General features: G+C 46.6%; 1 long non-coding RNA gene across 1 annotated transcript; it reads right to left on the reverse strand.

Annotated features, from left to right (window-relative positions):
- Positions 1-16165: 16165 nt before the first annotated feature.
- On the reverse strand, positions 16166-19821 carry LOC144733391 (uncharacterized). Its single transcript, XR_013588351.1, has 2 exons — positions 19401-19821; positions 16166-18642 (listed from the first exon to the last, which is right to left on the reverse strand). It is a non-coding gene; the product is annotated as an uncharacterized LOC144733391 (long non-coding RNA).
- Between the last annotated feature and the right edge of the window lie 457 nt (positions 19822-20278).

Consider the following 20278-nt stretch of genomic DNA (forward strand, 5'->3'; position numbering starts at 1 on the left):
GATCATCACCGCCGCGGGAACTCCACGCAAGCTCGGCGTTCCTTCCCTTCCCTCCTCTGATTTAGTTCGCCGCCGTGCTCGATGTTTTCACAGCCCTCAAAGGTGCTCGACGAGTAGGCGGTAGCGGTTGCGGGCGGGTTTTGTCGTTCTTTCTTTTATTTCTAACGGAAGAGACAAATGTGGGTCCCACGATTCTTATTTTTCTCTCCACCTGCCCGCTAGGGGAGCTGTTGAGTGTCCGACAGTTCACCAAACTCCGCTCCCATCCATCACCAACATCATCATCACCATCATCTCCACATCTCCTCCTCCATCATCATCATCACCACCACCACAGCATGTCCTCGCGCAACGCGGCAGCGGCGACGATGTCGTCCTCCTCTCTACGCGGACACCACCGGATGATGACGACGCCGCCGCTTCTGCGGCGCGATGCAACCACGTGCGGCGCGACACGCCGCGGTGCCGATTTGCGCATTGGTCAAACGCGCGCGGTGTGACCCGCACCAGCGAGACAAGAGGGACACACGCAGCGAAGGCGGAGCAGCAGCAGCAGGAGCAGGACAATGAAGCGATGGAAATCGTCGGCACGGACTGAAGACTACGGAGGTTAAATCGGCGGAGGTGGTGGTCGAGCCGGGCGTGCAGAGGGGGTGGTGGGGGGGGGGAGCACACACACACACACGCGCGAGCCCTGCCTCGGGCTAGGACGCCACGTGAATGGCAACGACGAGTGGCAACTTCCGTGTGGGAATGCGTGCGAGCCGTGGCGAGGTGGAGGGGGGGGGGCAGCAGAGTCGCCGATGTTGAGGCTCGCGGCTGCGGTCTGTTCAACTCCGCCCCCCCCCCGAGCGTGAGCGACGGAGAGCCCCCGCCACCCACCACAGCACCAACCATCGCTCGCGCGTGTGCCGGTTTGGGCCTCCCCTAGGTCGACTCAGCCTTGACGTAACACCGTGTGCGTGGCAGTGTGTGAACATCAGCGTTGGGGAGGCAAAGGCGGCCGGGGGGTGGTTGCTGGTCAAAGCCCGACTGCTACGTGTGTCCTGCCCGCCCTTAATAGGGGCTCACAAACAGTACTTTCCACAAACGTTAGTGTGTGTGAACCCCTACCACTAGAGTGTGTGTGAGCCCCTACCACTAGAGTGTGTGTGAGCACCTACCACTAGTGTGTGTGTGAACCCCTACCACTAGAGTGTGTGTGAGCCCCTACCACGAGTGTGTGAGTGTGTCCCTACCACGAGTGTGTGTGTGAGCACCTACCACTAGTGTGTGTGTGAACCCCTACCACTAGAGTGTGTGTGAGCCCCTACCACGAGTGTGTGTGTGAGCCCCTACCACTAGAGTGTGTGTGAGCACCTACCACTAGTGTGTGTGTGAGCCCCTACCACTAGAGTGTGTGTGAGCACCTACCACGAGTGTGTGTGTGAGCACCTATCACTAGTGTGTGTGTGAGCCCCTACCACGAGTGTGTGAGTGTGTCCCTACCACGAGTGTGTGTGTGAGCCCCTACCACGTGTGTGTGTGTGTGAGCCCCTACCACGAGTGTGTGTGTGAGCCCCTACCACGAGTGTGTGTGTGAGCCCCTACCACTAGTGTGTGAGTGTGTCCCTACCACGAGTGTGTGTGTGTGAGCCCCTACCACGAGTGTGTGTGTAAGCCCCTACCACGTGTGTGTGTGTGAGCCCCTACCACGAGTGTGTGTGTGAGCCCCTACCACGAATGTGTGTGTGAGCCCCTACCACGAGTGTGTGTGTGAGCCCCTACCACGAGTGTGTGTGTGAGCCCCTACCACGAGTGTGTGTGTGAGCCCCTACCACGAGTGTGTGTGTGTGTGTGAGCCCCTACCACGAGTGTGTGTGTGTGAGCCCCTACCACGAGTGTGTGTGTGTGAGCCCCCATCACTCGTCAGCGTGTGTGTCAGCCAGCCCCTACGGTAGGCGAGGCTGCGTTGGCTGGGTCATGTAGCCCGCATGCTCAGCCACCGCGTGCCCAAACAACTTCTGTTTGGCCGGATCGAGGCGGCTAACCTGGCACGACACGGGCTGGAGAAGAGATCGACTTCGCCGTACGGGAATTGCGTTAACATCGACCTCTGTCAGTCATCCCAGTCACTTAACCCATAGCACCTGGGTCTGTCAGTCTAATATCGGTGACGAATATCTGAACGGGTTCCGGGCCTCTCCTAGTTCAACTCGGCCTTAAATGAGTACATGGTGCGGGTGTATAACTCAGCAGTTGGCGAGACAAAGGCGTCCGGGAATTGTGTTGGTCAGCGAACCCCTCCGCGTGTGTGTGAAGCCTCGCCACGAGCCAGTGTGTACGTGAAACCTCGTCGACAGTGCGGGGTGTATTTGTACAGCCACTGTGCACGTGGAACTTTGTTCGCGCCGTACGCAGCCAAGCGTGCAAATCGAGAGTGGGATACGCGCGCGTGAACTGCGCTCTCAAGAGAGGACTTGTACATGTAAACACATTTCACGTAATCCACGGTTGAAATTGGAAAGCGCGGTAGAACGGAACAATAAAAGCTGTGCGGACAGAAGAGTGATTGAACGCAAGGAACACACAGAGTTCTGTACCTTAGAGCTATTACCCCCCCCCACTCCTAACTAAGCCAGATGTGTACGTGTAACTGCGTGTCAACTCCCTGCTATCGTCTAAACCGGTGGTCCTTCACCTGGGGCATCTCTCTGCAGCGAGATGCCCTTTCTGGGGGTGCGAGACACGGACAGATTTTTTTCGAAGGTAAAACCATCGAAACACATATTAAGCACTGGCACGTCAGTACGACTTACTTAGTTTCATCAAACCCGATGTATTCATTACCATTATATATGTAAAAAAAACATTACGATTGAGAACCGAAGCGGTGCAAGGCTGCGGTGAAGGTTATGAGAACCACACTGCTCTCGGCAGAGATGTGTGCGTGTGTTTGTTGATGTCTTTGAACTCCGCCCTCGAGTATGAATGAACGAGACCTGTGACTCCGTGTAGCGATCGCAAACCAGTGAGCGTCAACTCCACAAATAAACCCAAACGCCATTACTATTAGTAACATGGACTCTGCAAAACAACTATTTGACCTCTGTGCAAAAGAGCTTTGCAGCTCACCGGATTCCTCCAGTATAAATACACATTCTGATTCTGACTCATCGCTTCTCGGCTGCTGTGGCGGTGTGGTCATGAACAGAAATGGACATAGCAGATGCACGCAGACTTCTGCCTGGCCGCATCACTTCTGTGCGGGCCTTAATAGGGAGCTCACCAATATCACTTGCTCCGAACAGCCTATGATACCCAGGCTAAATGGGTCCATCTTGTGTGCGTGCATATATTTAGTCCACAGCCACCCGTATGCTAACCAGTGGTCGATGCTAACGACAGTGGAGATGAGGACAACGACCTCGGATCACGTGGAGGGCTATAATGGGTGGCTTGGAGAACGTCCTTCGTCCAGCAGTGGATTGACCAGTGGTTGATGATGATGATAGTGAGTTTAGATATTCCGTCGACCCGCTGCCGTGTCATTATATTGCCGTCTAAATAATTCGCAAAATGCGGGGAAGCGATCTGCGTAAAGGTTTGCGGATATATTACCAGGCGACCAGTTTCTCTCGGGATCATTTATTTTCGCAGTAGGCATGCCGTTCGTAAGATGATACAGAGTGCGATATATTCCGTATTTTTCCGGAATATAAGACGCTCTGGAAAGTAAGACGCACACCCAGATATACTGTAACAGGAAACAAACCTGGTCACACACACACACACACCGACCGGATTATAAAAACCCAAAACCATAACTTCTGCTTGAAAATAAAACTTGCGTATTATAATCTGGAGAATGCATCATACGCGTTAGATGCATTAGTTATTGAGGACGGGGTTTAAATGAGTTTGTATTTGCCAAATGTTGTTCTCATCCCAGCCCGAGCGGGGTGTTTTTTTTTTAAGTCGCGTGTTGTTGCTGGAAGTGAACTTACATGCACACGCACTTTTATAGCTGTGCTCATACCGCCTGAATTATTGTGAATTACCGCCAAAAGAGTGCACGTGTGTGTGTGTGTCTTTATGTGTGTGGGTGGGTGGGGGGGTTCGATTCCCGCTCACGGCCAACACCCAGTGACGATTATCTGAATCAGTCCTGGGCCTCCCCTAGGTCGACTCAGCCTCAAATGAGTACCTGGTGCGGTGTGTAAACATCGCCACGAAGGAGACAAAGGCGGTAGGGCGTGTTGCTGGCCACCCCCTTGTGTGCTGTGGCGGTCTTCATAGGTGCTTCTCGCTAACAGCACTTGCCCCAACCGACTGTTAAAGCTATACGGGGGGATCTTTGTCTTTTTGTGGAGGAGGGAGCGGTGGCGCAGTGGTTAGCGCACTACACTACCAACTCGGCTATACGAGTTCGATTCGCGCTCACGGACAAAAGCAGTGACGATTATCCTGACCGGTGAGTTCTGGGCCTCCCTTAGGTCGATTCAGCCTCAAACGAATACCTGATGCGGCGTGTAAACATCAGCATTGGGGAGACAAAGGCGGCCAGCAGTGGTCCTGGTCACACCAGCCTCGTGGTGTACTGCGTTGACCTTCATTGGTTTTCGCAAACAGCACTTGCCCCAAAAGTCTGTTAAGGCTAAACGGGGGATCTTTGTATTTTTGTTGTCGTTGAGTGGGTGTGAGACAATGGACGCACACTCGTGGGGAGGAGGCGGGTGGTGTGTGCACAAGAGAAGCGCGTGAGTCAACTTCGCGATGCCATCATCATTCTCACCACCACCACCATCATTCTCACCACCACCATCATCATTCTCACCACCACCATCATTCTCACCACCACCATCATCATTCTCACCACCACCACCATCATCATTCTCACCACCACCACCATCATCATTCTCACCACCACCATCATCATCATTCTCACCACCACCACCATCATTCTCACCACCACCACCATCATCATTCTCACCACCACCATCATCATCATTCTCACCACCACCACCATCATCATTCTCACCACCACCATCATCATTCTCACCACCACCACCATCATCATTCTCACCACCACCACCATCATCATTCTCACCACCACCACCACCATCATCATTCTCACCACCACCACCATCATCATTCTCACCACCACCACCATCATCATGCTCACCACCACCATCATCATTCTCACCACCACCACCATCATCATTCTCACCACCATCATCATCATTCTCACCACCACCATCATCATTCTCACCACCACCACCATCATCATTCTCACCACCACCACCATCATCATTCTCACCACCATCATCATCATTCTCACCACCACCATCATCATTCTCACCACCACCACCATCATCATTCTCACCACCATCATCATTCTCACCACCACCACCATCATCATTCTCACCACCACCATCATCATTCTCACCACCACCATCATCATTCTCACCACCACCATCATCATTCTCACCACCACCACCATCATCATTCTCACCACCACCACCATCATCATTCTCACCACCACCATCATCATTCTCACCACCACCATCATCATTCTCACCACCATCACCATCATCATTCTCACCACCACCACCATCATCATTCTCACCACCACCACCATCATCATTCTCACCACCACCACCATCATCATTCTCACCACCACCACCATCATCATTCTCACCACCACCATCATCATTCTCACCACCACCATCATCATTCTCACCACCACCACCATCATTCTCACCACCACCATCATCATTCTCACCACCACCACCATCATCATTCTCACCACCACCACCATCATCATTCTCACCACCACCACCACCATCATCATTCTCACCACCACCATCATCATTCTCACCACCACCACCATCATCATTCTCACCACCACCACCATCATCATTCTCACCACCACCATCATCATTCTCACCACCACCACCATCATCATTCTCACCACCACCACCATCATCATTCTCACCACCACCACCATCATCATTCTCACCACCACCATCATCATTCTCACCACCACCACCATCATCATTCTCACCACCACCACCATCATCATTCTCACCACCACCACCATCATCATTCTCACCACCACCACCATCATCATTCTCACCACCACCACCATCATCATTCTCACCACCACCATCATCATCATTCTCACCACCACCATCATTCTCACCACCACCACCATCATTCTCACCACCACCACCATCATCATTCTCACCACCACCACCATCATCATTCTCACCAACACCATCATCATTCTCACCACCACCACCACCACCATCATCATTCTCACCACCACCACCATCATCATTCTCACCACCACCACCATCATCATTCTCACCACCACCACCATCATCATTCTCACCACCACCACCATCATCATTCTCACCACCACCACCATCATCATTCTCACCACCACCATCATCATTCTCACCACCACCACCATCATCATTCTCACCACCACCACCATCATCATTCTCACCACCACCACCATCATCATTCTCACCACCACCATCATTCTCACCAACACCATCATCATTCTCACCACCACCATCATCATCATTCTCACCACCACCACCACCACCATCATTCTCACCACCACCATCATCATCATTCTCACCACCACCACCATCATCATTCTCACCACCACCACCATCATCATTCTCACCACCACCATCATCATTCTCACCACCACCATCATCATTCTCACCACCACCACCATCATCATTCTCACCACCACCACCATCATCATTCTCACCACCACCATCATTCTCACCACCACCACCATCATTCTCACCACCACCACCATCATCATTCTCACCACCACCACCATCATCATTCTCACCACCACCATTATCATCATTCTCACCACCACCACCATCAAACGGACGTGCGTGGGAACCCGCAGAATCCACGATCAGTGACTATTGCGGGTTGCATTTGCAATTTACATACAATACGCAAACTACCAACGGAAATGAACTTTGTCAAAACAAAGATTGCGTACAACAAATCCGCTAAACAGTTGGAGACATCTGTCGGAGGGACACAACTGGTTGCGTACAATAAAGTAAGTTATTCTGGAATACATCTACAATATTTAGTAGGCATCATGAACACACTGGGCACTGCTACGGGAATGTGACATTTCTATTACTGGATATTACCAAAGAGGTTTCTGACCTTTGAATACAGCTGATTTCAGAAGACGCTAGGAATGCAATGGCAGAGTTGGGTAAACAACTCGGAAGTTTGGAATAGAGCGTGGCTCGTAATGATTGTCGACTGAAGATTCTGATGTTGTGGAGACGGGCATTGGAGAGGCACCCCAGAGGTCTGTGGACAAGGGGGAAGATCTAAAGACGGATGGTGGCAATGTGATATAATGAGAGCAGACCTCAAATGACGCGTGTGGGTCAGACGTGACTCCAGGTCCTCTCGAATTTGAGGGGGCCCATTTGAGCTGGGGGGGGGTCGGTGGGGGCACCGTAACATTGATTCACCGCTCACGGAGAGTGACCTTGGGTGGCACCAATGGGACATTCAGTGGTACAGGGCCCGCCCCAGCACCCGCCTAGCCCCGGCCCTGGTGTGGCCTTTGAAAGAGCTGCAAGATATATCAGAAGGAAGGAAGTTGATGCCGAGGTTCGGGGGCATCAACATCGTTGGTTGTGATGACCTCTTAACCTTGACTTTAGGTTCACTGCCACCAACGCAGATGAGCATCACCATCGGCTCATTTATGCAAAGACTTAAACTTTTGGTGTACCTGGACACAGCAATCAATTGGCTTTCCTCTTGAGCAAGTAGTCATCCGTTGGAGATAATTAGCTACTCGTGCAAATTCCATGTGCCTATGGCGGGAGCCAGGCCATCCTCTGATCTCCAATCAAATGATTGTTTACCAGTTAGAACGCATTTCACAGAACTCTCTGCACATGTACCATGCTACACATCCAGTATAGTTATTTTATTGGCATCCAAACCTACGCATAATTTGATACGGGTGTGTTCCTCTATGCTCAAGCAAAGTGAAACGTTGACTTGCACAAACGGTTATATAATATGGCCTTATTTAAAACATATGCCGACCACTGATAGTGGTCCATTACAGGCACTAGTTGGCTTTCGGGGAACGTTCATAGGTCTACTAAAGGTATAAATATACGTCAATTAAAAGTCCAACCATACAGCTTACGCTCGGGATATACCGTACTGGATATAAAGATTGTTTAAATATATATTTGCAGTTCTTGACCAAGCCAGTCAATAGATTTATACCGCAACTTGTAATGAAATATGTGACTATACACATCTCTATAAACTTGGTGGGGGGAGGGGGGGTGGAAACAAAATCTGACCACAAATTAGAACATTATGTGACACAGACTTCTTGACTCTACAATAACGGTTTTTAGAATTTGATTATTGCATTAACAAATTTGGCCAAATCAACAACAAAAACGTTTGCAATTGGCCCAAACATCGGCATCCGCAAGAACCCCATGCAGAAGAAAACGTCTCGAGACTTAGGCTAGGCCTTAATTCTCTGGGCAAAGAATTGGGCATTATTGTAATTACTGGAGCTTGGATCCGATGCTATAATCGGTGTTGTAATCCCATCGACAAGTAATTGTATTTTGCTAGGCGTGTTGTTGGTTTGGAAGGTGCGCCAACAATGTTTTGCGGCATTTTAAGACGTAATTTAAGTGCACTTACAAATGTCGCAGAATGTATCTGCTAAGATTATGAATGGGGAAAGGTTACGAATGGTGTGCTGCTCAGCGACTCGTTAACAATGCCCCCGTACGGGTTAGTAAATGTTTATCTTTAATAGAGGATTTTTTTTGGGGTTAGATCGCGTAAATATGTCGTTAAACACGCCACCATCCGACACAGCCAATTAGTAAGGTTTATCACGTAAAGAGAACATGCCAATTAGTTATTAGTTCAGCACACCGGTGTGTTGGAAAGTAAATTCACAAAATGTATAATCTGACATTGTTTTGGATGCTTTTGGTCTCGAAAGCCGACGACTCCGTGTTGAACCAAATGTTTATCTTTTAGCAGTTCCTGCACGTCGCCGCTGGGGGTCGCCGTGCACGTTTCAGGGTCAACTTGGCGTGTGCTGAATAATGTAGCAAATCTACATTGGTATTATTCACCTCAAGAAAAAAATGTGGTTATGTTAAGTGTATGCATTTATTGAGCTCCTTCTCGAAACAAATTGTTGGCATTTGTTTATATGGAAATCGGATCAATTACTTCGTAGATATTGATAATACGATCACACCTCACGTTGACAACTATTTAAAAAAACATTCACAAATGTTAACTTTTTTTCTCAGTATAAAACACATTCCTGCGGAGGGAGCTGGTAGGAACGTTGGGTTGCTCGGTCAATGGCCAGGGTCAACGGCGACGTGGTGTATTCCGCAAATATGCCCGACTGTGAGGGAGGGCACAAGCCGGCGTGAGTAGGTTAAACGTTGAGTTTTATAAGGGCACCACGGGGTGACCAGCCCCTCCCCACCCAGCCCCACCCCTCTCACCCCCCACCCAGCCCCACCCTCCCCTCCCCACCCAGCCCCTCTCCACCCTCCCCTCTCCACCCAGCCCCACCCCTCCCATTTTTGGATGCACGACGGACGGACACAATAATCCCCTGTGGGCTGGTGGAACCAGGTGGTTCCTACCAGTATTACACACGTTGAGAGGTGACGGTGGCTTGGGGAGGCCTTCATCCAGCGGTGGATTAACCATGGCTGATGATTACTATGATGAATCAATGGACAATCTGTATGTGTATATTATATTAACTATTCAAGTTGCGCACTACGCTATGAACCCGGCCCACGGCGAGTTCGATTCCTGCTCACGGCAAACACCAAGTGACGATTATCTGAACCGGTCCTGGGCCTCCTCCCCGAGGTCGACTCAGCCTCAAATGAGTACCTGGTGCGGTGTGTAAACATCGCCACCGGGGAGACAAAGGCGGCCGGGAGTGGTTCTGGCCACCCACCCTCTCGCGTGCCATGCCGGCCTTCCTTGGGTGCTACTCGCTAACAGCACTTGCCCCAACAACCTGTTAAGGTTACACGGGTGATCTTTGTCAAATATTGTGTTTGTATTAACCATTAAAGTTACGCGCTGTCTATTTCACAAGCGGACGTCAGAGATCCCGTGACGTGATTCGCAGCAGCAGGCTGCTGAAATGGTCTAAATTTGCCAATTAGGAAGAAAAAAAAACGAAAATGTCTTCATTGGGATATACCGTAGAGTATTTAGAGCAATAATCGCACCCTATTGTGAGGGTTTGGCAGGGGCCTCCTGGAAAAAAAGTAGTAATTTAAACCAGTTGGTCTTTATTGCAAGGCCCCTGGGCCACTGGGGGGCCCTGATGGCCTCTAGTGCGGCCCCCAACAACACAAAGAGTGACAACACCACCCCCATCATCATCATCATCGTGCTGCTGTCAAACATCCCCAATGGTATACTCTCATACTCTGATGGTGCATTGTCTTTGAGTTGTGCGCCTTTTGGCGTCATCTGCTCCAACACCATGTGAGACTAAGGAAAGCTGTCTCGGATGTGGACCAATCAACTTCAAGGACAGTGCATACATTATCAGAGTTATGTTTTTGTTTGCATTACGACTGCAGGTATTGTGGTCTATGCAAACATGACTCCTCGAAAAAAAGGTGTCAGTTTTGTTGCCAGATAAAAGGGTAAAAAAACTATTATCACCCCCAATGGTTTCACATGTGTGGCGGCCCTCACAATGATGATGTCTTATCGGTGAAAGTGACTCCCCCCCCTACCCACTCTGAAAACGAGTAAAGAACACTGCACGAGACTGACTCGGTGAGGCTTGACTGGGTTCAAGTAGGTGATATTCTTTTTTAAATGCCCCATTAGTTGGCTTACGCCGCCTGGTGGAATTTATTTGAATTACAACGCCTTCGGCACGCACATGTAACAATTGCAGTCTGAATGTGGAACCTGACTGCAATTCAGAACAGTCTTATTAAATGTGCTACTTTGTCAATTGTACAGTATTATTATACTTTGGCAGCAACGGTAACACTAGACACTCTGGTGAAGGGTAGGGGTTGAGAAGCCTCATTTTAAAAGGGGCATAACCTCTCGAAGAAGTAATTAAGCAATCCACGTTTTTCCATCCTCAAAGCCATTGTTTACATCTCTAGGGTTTAAATTTCTTTCAGAGCACGTGACTGCTTTACCAACTCAGCTGTCTGTCAGAACTGCCACTAAAATAGTCAATTCGTTCAAATTAATAATCTGCATTTGTACGGGTGCCGCAATTACAAATATTATGAAAGTGCTTGATCATACAGATTATGCGTCAGAGTGCACAGCTACAGACAATAGAGAAGTTAGAGCTCTAGGTCAGATATCGAACTTGTCAGTGCCACACGAAGTGGAATTAATTTAGCGGTTCCAATTTCGTAGTTTGGTCAACAACAGTGAGTTATGCGGTAACCGTGTCCAATGAATAAGTTACCAAATGATTTGCCTCTATTCAAAATCTACACAGAAAACTCACTTCTTTAGAACTGCGTTTTGTGTTGAGTTTGTTGTGCTTCCCCCTGCACCTCTGATTAGCACGATTGGCTACGTACGGTGCGAAAGAAGTCTAACACACATGCACAGATATTGGGCATTGAAGTCAACCTCTACTATTCCAGTTCTGTCACCTTTGGTCAGTGTTTTTCACTCATTTTAAGAGGGAAGACACTTTCCCCGACAAGACATCAGCAGGGTGTGTGAGGGCCGCCACACTTGTGAAACCACTGGGGGTGTTTGACAGCAGCACGATGATGATGATGATGGGGGTGGTGGTGTTTTCACTCGTTGTGTGTTGTCGGGGGCCGCACGTCAGGGGTCGCACTAGAGGCCACCAGGGGCCGCCAGTGGCCTGCGGGCCTTGCACTGAAGAACTCTGCCTTAGGCGATGACCAATTTCTTCTCAGCGCCATAGACTAAGTGGGCTGCACGAGCCACATCCACGAAGGCTGATGGTGGACAGCAGGGAGCAGGACGATGAAGCCCCGTCACACATTGACACTCGCGAATTGATGGTGCAGTTTTTCACTCTGCACTGAATACGAAGACCGTTTTAAAATAAAATATAAAGCAAACAAAATAAGTTATCGAAATACTACGAAATAAGTCTAATAAATACGGTTAAATAGGCTCAGTTTAAAAGAATAATGAGATGTATCAAACAATGAGATGTTTCATTGTATATTTTCAGTTTTTTGTCAAACCACTTGTGAATGAGGGCTCCCCATTTTGTGTTGGCAAGGTGGTTGATCATACCTCACCGCACTGATTTGTGAGGGCCGATGAATTTATGGGTGCAAAGACCGATTCAGATATCACTCGGCAATGATATGAGCTGTGGGCCAGGCATCAAACTAAATACCGTGACGTTCATAGTGGGGTGCAGCCACCACGACTTCAACGCTCCCCTCCAATATTACGTGTTGATAATGATAAAATGTTATTTGTTCATAGATCTGATATTAATAAGTTATGCGGTTTTCATGAGAAAGTACTGAATGGCAGCTATCGTATGCAGTGCACATCATAAATACAATGGAACATGTGTACCTTTCTTGTTAATGGCTATGTACCGTAGCGTTTGCATCTATCATTTGAATGTAGATGCTTACACGACATTAAATATACATCCTCAAGGTCATTCCTTGTGCAAAGGTAAAGGCGTGCAAGATGAAAACATAGTGTTTTGCGAGTGAATGTCAGCATATTATATATTTTTGAATAACATACTCTTTTTTTATTTAATTTGCAGAATTTACAGAAAGGTGTTTGGAAATTAAAGGACATTGTGGTGTTATACAATTATTTAATGTGGCAGAACTGGCCCTATACATCACAAAGTAAGGTCTAATTTTGATTTAAAACTTTCGTGACTGCAGGGATTCATATTCTTGGTTCTTTCGGTAAAGTCACGTAGAAGGGAAATAATAAAATAATAAAAATATAAAACAATAAAAATTCTCATGACGTTTTGACTGCAACACAAGCAATCATCTTCAGGTGTGAAATCCACAGCAAATGTTCTTGCTGTAGTTTTCACACCTGATGATGATTGCTTGTGGTGTAGTCAAAACGTCGTGAGAATTTTTATTGTTTTATATTTTTATTATTTTATTATTTGCCTTCTACGTGACTTTACCGAAAGAACCAAGAATATAAAGTAAGGCCTGTTAGTGGCAATGCCTGTTCATCATCATCCATAAGAGTCATGCTCAATCCACTGCTGGGTGATGACCTCAAGCCATCGTCACCTCTCATGACCCAATGGTGTCAGAATCCACTGAGCGCCGACACGCAATACCATCTGTACAAAATCCTTTGTCCTCCCTTCTCTAATGAATTGAGAAGGCGAGTGAGAGCATGTTTGAATGGTTTTGGAAGACTGAATTTGATCGTGACAGTAAATATTCCTAAAGTTTTCAATCCTTGCATATATTTGCCGCTTGGACATTGATTGGAAACGTGAGCACTGATGAGGACACGATAACAAACAACAAACAAAAAATTGCACAAGCGTGGCGAGAAGCGTGCTGAAAATAATACTGCGAACGAAAAAGGAAAACGTGCAGAGGGGAACGAACGCACATTGAAGAACGTCGTTTTGACTGTTAAAAAATAAATGAAGCGGGCTTTGGCAGGACTGGTGATCACAAGAAGAAACAAGCCAAACAGAACAATCATTGTGGAGATGGAGCGATCAAATTATCTGATGTGCAGGAGGAAGATGGATTATGGAATCGCAGGACCATAAGAGATGGTGAAAACGTGGGGAGATCTAATGATGATGATGAAAATAATATAAAATAGTGACTTTCAAGCAGTTGAGGGTCACATTCAGGACGGAATCAAAATTTAAAAAAGTTTACACTAATTCGCAAAAATTGGTTCTGCTGAAACAGAAGTAAATTAGCAACAACGCGCTCTTCTGAATGAAGGTCGTTGGTTGTTATTTAAGCGCAGGAGAGATATGCGAAGGGTGCGCACTGAGACGGGCAGGGGGGGAAATGGTAATAGGCGAAATTGCACGCATTTAATGGAACTCAGCTGGTCCTCGCTTGATTAATTACATGGCACTGATTGATCAACATGGTGAGCAGAAGCCAGGTGATTTCTTTGATTTATATTTAATAAATTATGATGAAGCGCAACACTACCGAATGTGACATTTCTTTATTATAATATTGAGCATTGATAGGTGTGAACAAGTACGAATTTATGGTAATTCGAGAACGAACGGTGACTATCAACATGAGGACATCTCAGCAAAATACGTATTCGAAACTGATGTGCAATCTTTCAGCTGAGAGTGGCTGCTGATCGCTATTGAAATCAATGAAGTATATATGTGAGGTTTGAATACTGAGTAATGGCATATGATCTGCGTGGAGGGCATGTGTTTGTGTCTAGATGAGCGGTAGTGTAGTGGTTAGCGTGCTGCGAACCTGGCGACCCGAGTTCTATTCCCACTCACCGCCAACACCAGTGACGATTATCTGAACCGGTCCTGGGCCCCCGCCAATGTGGACCCAGCCTCAAATGTGTACCTGGTACAATGTGTAAACATTGCCACTAGGGAGACAAAGGCGGCCGGGTGTGGTGTCGTTTCTGGCGTTCATAGGTGCTCGCTACCAGCACTTGTCCCAACAGTGTTAAGGCTATACGGGGAATCGTTGTCTTTCTTTTTGTCGATGAGATGTGGGTGTGTGTGGCCCTGTGTGCTATGAGCATAGCAAATATTTGGGGGATGGGCGGTGATGGAAAGAGCCAACTGTTGAATTGGTGTGGGGGAGGCACATTAGCATGTGTTTGAGAACCGAGGGGCTTTATGTCTCTCATGCATTGTGCACCACACTGAGCAGCATATTCACTGAGAGTTAAACATAATTCGGTTTTGTCATGCCCATTGAATACAACCAAATGCCATAGACTTCTCCATCTGCAAACAGCCACGCTCGCCCGACCAGATTCCTGTTACATTTTACTGGGCAAAAAAAAGTCAAAAAGCATTACTGAGTTGAAAAATAAGCCCACTATTACTAACGTAAGATCTGTAATTGTCTCATTGATATGAATGTTAGCATCGGCGTTTGATAACGGTATAACTTTTATACGGTAGTTCATATATGAGCATGCATTGATGGGAGATTTCATAAAATATACGTACATATCATCCACACCATGTCAACAGGCGGGGCACACACACACAAACACGTGTACAAGCATTTCCACGCCTTCAGTGTTAGCGCGTGCCAAACAAACAAAAACACATTGTCTTGAAGCAATAAAACAACAGCACCAAAAATAAATATTTAGCATCGCTTGCAGGCTGGCTGCAGTGAATCCTCATGAGCACAGAGTGCCTGTGTCGCCGTGGTAACTTGGGCTTTCACGTGACGCTGGCAAAGGGGACCGGGACAAGTGGGGGACCATTCAGCCCGCACTGCGAAGGGCCATTGAGAGCTCCGGCGTAGCCAGGCACCCTCGCACATGCATGCGCGCACAGGTCACGGCTTCATCTGTGTGGGTCACACCGAGGGAAAGCCAAGGAACACCTGCTGCCCTAATGCACCCACGATGGGCGTGTGGTGGGAGGGCACTGGCTGACAGAGTGAGGAATGGGTGGTGGTGGTGGTGATGGGGGAGGTCAATGCAACACTGGGAGCACTTTGCTGATGTCTTTTCGGGTTGTACCGCATGATGTCCGACGTTTCGCTCCAGCTGCTGGGAGCCTCCAGAGGGAGCTGAATTGGGCCGCTCGGATTCTCCCTCGATTTTATGGCGTCTGTCGGCTGCTACTGCTGCTGGTGTCCGATGTAGGCCGAACGATGTCGTCTATGGGCTTCGTCTGGGACGAAACCCAATTACCCCGAGGTAGCCAGCGACGAGCTTCCTCCAGCCACTCTCTCATTCTGCTCCCCACTCATCAAGGCTCCTGATTAGGAAGACGCTAAGTAGAGAGTGTCTGCTTTACACGCGTAGTTTAGTCGGGTGGGGTTTAATGCCTCCGTCAAATGTTAAAACTCCAAACAAAAAAATAATCTGCCTGTGCAGATGCGCACGAGTCTCCTTGCAGGTCGCGTAACTTCGTTTATTTTTGGGGTGACAGAAGGGATCAGTGCGGTTAAATTGACCCGCCACCGACACACAGAGAGCGGATTTCACTCGCAACTTTATTGCGCACACTAACGGTGTGATATCCATTAACACCTCGTACTTTCTCTTCCTGCCTCACCTCTGCGGAGTGGAAGCCCTCCGAGAGACTGGCAGGGAGGAGAGAGGTGTTAATGAATAAAGTTACGCGGTATAATTTCAGGTAAAAATATAGACGTGTGGTATTTTAATGAGACAGACTGTGGCTCCAATCTTAAAATCAGGTTTCTAATATAATGTACACTTACGCACATACACTTACACTGCACGTACATTTTACAAAACATAAGTAATTTACTAAAGATGTTAAACGACGCAGGACACTTACAGAGTACGCTAATGTAACACAGAATATACAAACAAATGTAGCCAACGAAAAACAAATTAAGATGCCTGCAATATGCAAAACACATCCATTGACAAGTTACCAAGGAGTTCATTGGACTGCATTGGATGCCTACAGCATAGTTTCCATGGAAATTCACAAAACAAATCTTTGTTGAGCAAGCATGCCCTTTGAGTCTCCTTACTATATATAGTCAGGATGTTGGGGAATTGCTTTGAGATTTGAGCAAAAACACATGCTGAAAAATGTATATCCTTATATCATTCATCACTGATCGCAAAACGTTTCGTAGCTGATTGCTTTGAATAATTTGAATATCTGTTAGCACTAAACATTCCTAATTTTAAAAAATCAGGGTTAAAATAATAATTTATAAACAATATAAAACAAACTTCACTTGTTATAACAAAAGCACAAACATAAATAATAAGTTACGTATATTCTTACCTCTAAAATATACGTTTCCAATCTCTGACGATCATTTTGTACATTTCTATCCGTATCATACGGGTGATGTAATTCCATTACATGGTTTAAATTACTTCTTTGTACGTTTCTATTTTAATAACATTTTACCGCAATTGTCAGCGAGACAACTTGAGTTTTGGATGCACCAAGTTGCTGGTCCATGTCCTTTATGAGACACAGATAGTAGCGTGAGTGAGCAGCCTCCCCTCCTCGTCGTAGATTATACACGGTCTCAGTGCGGTTTCACAACAGCTGTGCTGTACCGTAAAACGTCCAAGGTCTGACATCACGCACTTATATTTATATCCGGTAGCGTTTATGCATATATATTTCTTAGAATGATCAATTCCCTTTAAGGAGCAACTGCCAAATATGAACCTCGGTTTTTTTTTCTTCTTCTCCAATGGCTTGTGGACATAAAACTAAACAACGTTCACAAGAAGACATTTCACATGTGCTTTTAACTCGACTATCTCCATCTATCTGCATGCCCCTACTGTATATAGCATCCGACCTTAAAACGGTTACTAAAATTACACACGAAAAAACCTGAATAGCATTTGTCCCCTGAGACTGACAGTTTTCCCACTTAGTTATTTTTTTTACATTTTTTTTATCACATTAGGAAGTTCGAAATGGAATGAAAGAAATGCTATTCCCAGCAAAAGTGGTGCCGTTACGAGTGCACATATGCTCATGAAAGGAGTTGTTTATTCTCTCCAAACGTGCAGCACTGGCCATGTCCCAGCTGTCCCTGGGGCAGCCTCTGTACTGTGGCCGTGTGCTGCTGTGACATGCAAGCTCGCATGGAGCTGCGCGTTGTGTTTCCTTTCACGCAAGACGAGCGTTTTCAATTTAGCCCAGACTCACACTGTCAAGTCCACGGGGGTGTCTGCTAAACGAAAATGCGATTACGTTTCAAGCGCACGTTGGAATAAATTGTAAAGTGTTAGCAAAAACAAAAATAGAATACTTATAAATTATCACTTGTTATTGAATTACTGTGCATGCAGCTATCACTCATCTCTAGGGTTTCGTAATTTTTATTATTACTCAATCGCATCAGTTCTACATATGCATACGTGTCCCGCTGTGTTTTTGAGTTGTGCTCATCCAACAATTATGTTTGCTTGTTTAGCAAACTGATTGTAATTGGAGTACCTTGAGAAAACCCACACGTACAATGGGATAACACAGATATTCAATTATCCATTCCTGTACTACCATTTCCTGGCCCTATTTTTTTTTAAACCACTTTCTTTCAAATGTGAATGCAGATGCCTCTATTTACGTGCAATGAAGAAGGGTCATTGCGCAAAACGTCACCGGTATACTTTTCGTTTTAAGGCCACAATGCTATTTATCAATGTGTTGAGTTTGTTTTCGTTTGAGTGTGGTGAGAGGGGCAAGCGTATTAGACAGCAAATAACCCCAGGCGAACATCCACTTCTCGTGACATGCGACTGCTTTCATAATCTCCAATTGGTTCTTCCAGCCCCAGCATGACACAGATGTGCTTGATGCATCTTCAAAGTCGCAGGCATAATTGACACTCAGGCAGGTGAGTGGTTGCTGCATCTCTGTGAACAAAATAGCACACGAAATGAATACTAAAAAATGTGCTTTTTTAATAAAATGTTCTATAAGTCAAACCAGTAGATAGATTCGTTTCTTTCTGGCTTAGAGTGATATGATTAGGCTTTTTTGAGCGCTATGCAATTTTAGAAGCTATTTTTCAAAAAGATATATGTCAGAAATGAAGGCATACGTGTAAAGTGAAGAAACGATTAACCACCTCAGATTAACTTCCTAATTATAGCGACCAATCGAATAGACTACAGGAAATGGTTGTAGAACTTCTGAGAAAAGAGGGCTGCAAAGTTGGGTTCAAGAGATATACGGGCAGCACACAAAATGTATTTCTTCCCAGATGCCAAAAAAAACGATCGGCGGATGATCGGCGCTGGGGAGATGGCATGTCGTGTTTTCACACGTGACAGGGAAGACAACGATAAAGATGTTATCTTTAAGCAACTCCTCATGCCATCGAATGGATACCAAACTCAACATACGGTTGTAAACTTTTGGCAGGTTTTTTTTCAAAAGATATGCAAAAGAGAGATATATCATAATCATCCATGGTCAACCCACTTCTGGATGAAGTCCTCCCTAAGCCACCACCATCTCTCACAGTTCTCCGATGTAACACATCACCTAGCAGCTGTGCACAAGCTGATTTCAGCACTCCATCTCCACGGTTGACGTCCCCTGAAAATATATATATTTTTTAAAACTTGTAAGAAATAATATAGTGCAATGGAACTCCATAGTATCACACCTGCATCATGTTGCCTTCGTGGCATGGCCCAGCACATGGGGTGAAACGTCGGACATCACACCGAACAACGCGCAGCACAGCCCACAAGACATTGGAGCAGATGACTTTCTTGGATTAGCCGCTGATCGTTGCGTAACTTGATCCCATGCTCCAAATCGAACGGTGTCTGCAATAAATTGTGTTGGAGACACGGGGCCTTTATTCTGTTTTACGACCGAGATGTTCTGAGTGAATATTCATTCCACAAACCAGCAGGGAGCGCTATCTTGGTTTAAAAATGGAGGCACATTTACGAGTTTCTCCAGGCGAGTAGTCAAGGTACATTCCCTTTCGGGGGAGTCCTTAGCCCACTCACCTGGAGAATTTCAAGAATGAAAAGAGAGTTATGTTAGAGTGATGCCTCTAGCTTATTCGCGGCACGGATCGGATAAACAAATGTACACAACATGCAAGGCCACAAACATCTATGAAGTGCACATTAAAGACAGGCATTCAGAGTATTCATGTATTATTAAATAGTTCTTGTTGAACGGCGTGGGTTTTAACGACCCTTCGTTCATTGGGCTGATGTCAAAAGAATCCAGCCTATGGTGTCGTCAAAAAGTGGACTGCAAAGATTCACAGATTCGTATGCGCCAACTGGTTATTGAAAGGCAGTCGTGTGTGTCGGCCCAACCCTTTTTTTTAACAGAATACTAAATACCATACATTTCAAAAAGTGTACTAACAAATTGAAAACATTCTTGACGTCCCGTTCTTGTTCAGCAACGCAAGGGAGAGGTTCAAACTTTATTGCAGTGTTTACAATGCGGAGGAAGGATGGGACATAAGAAACTCATCGTGGATAAATGCGATGATTTGTGGTAATAGCAGCAGTA

This window comes from Lampetra planeri, chromosome 2 (genome assembly GCF_965212315.1).
Source record: "Lampetra planeri chromosome 2, kcLamPlan1.2.h2, whole genome shotgun sequence".
Classification (NCBI taxonomy): Eukaryota; Metazoa; Chordata; class Hyperoartia; order Petromyzontiformes; family Petromyzontidae; genus Lampetra; species Lampetra planeri.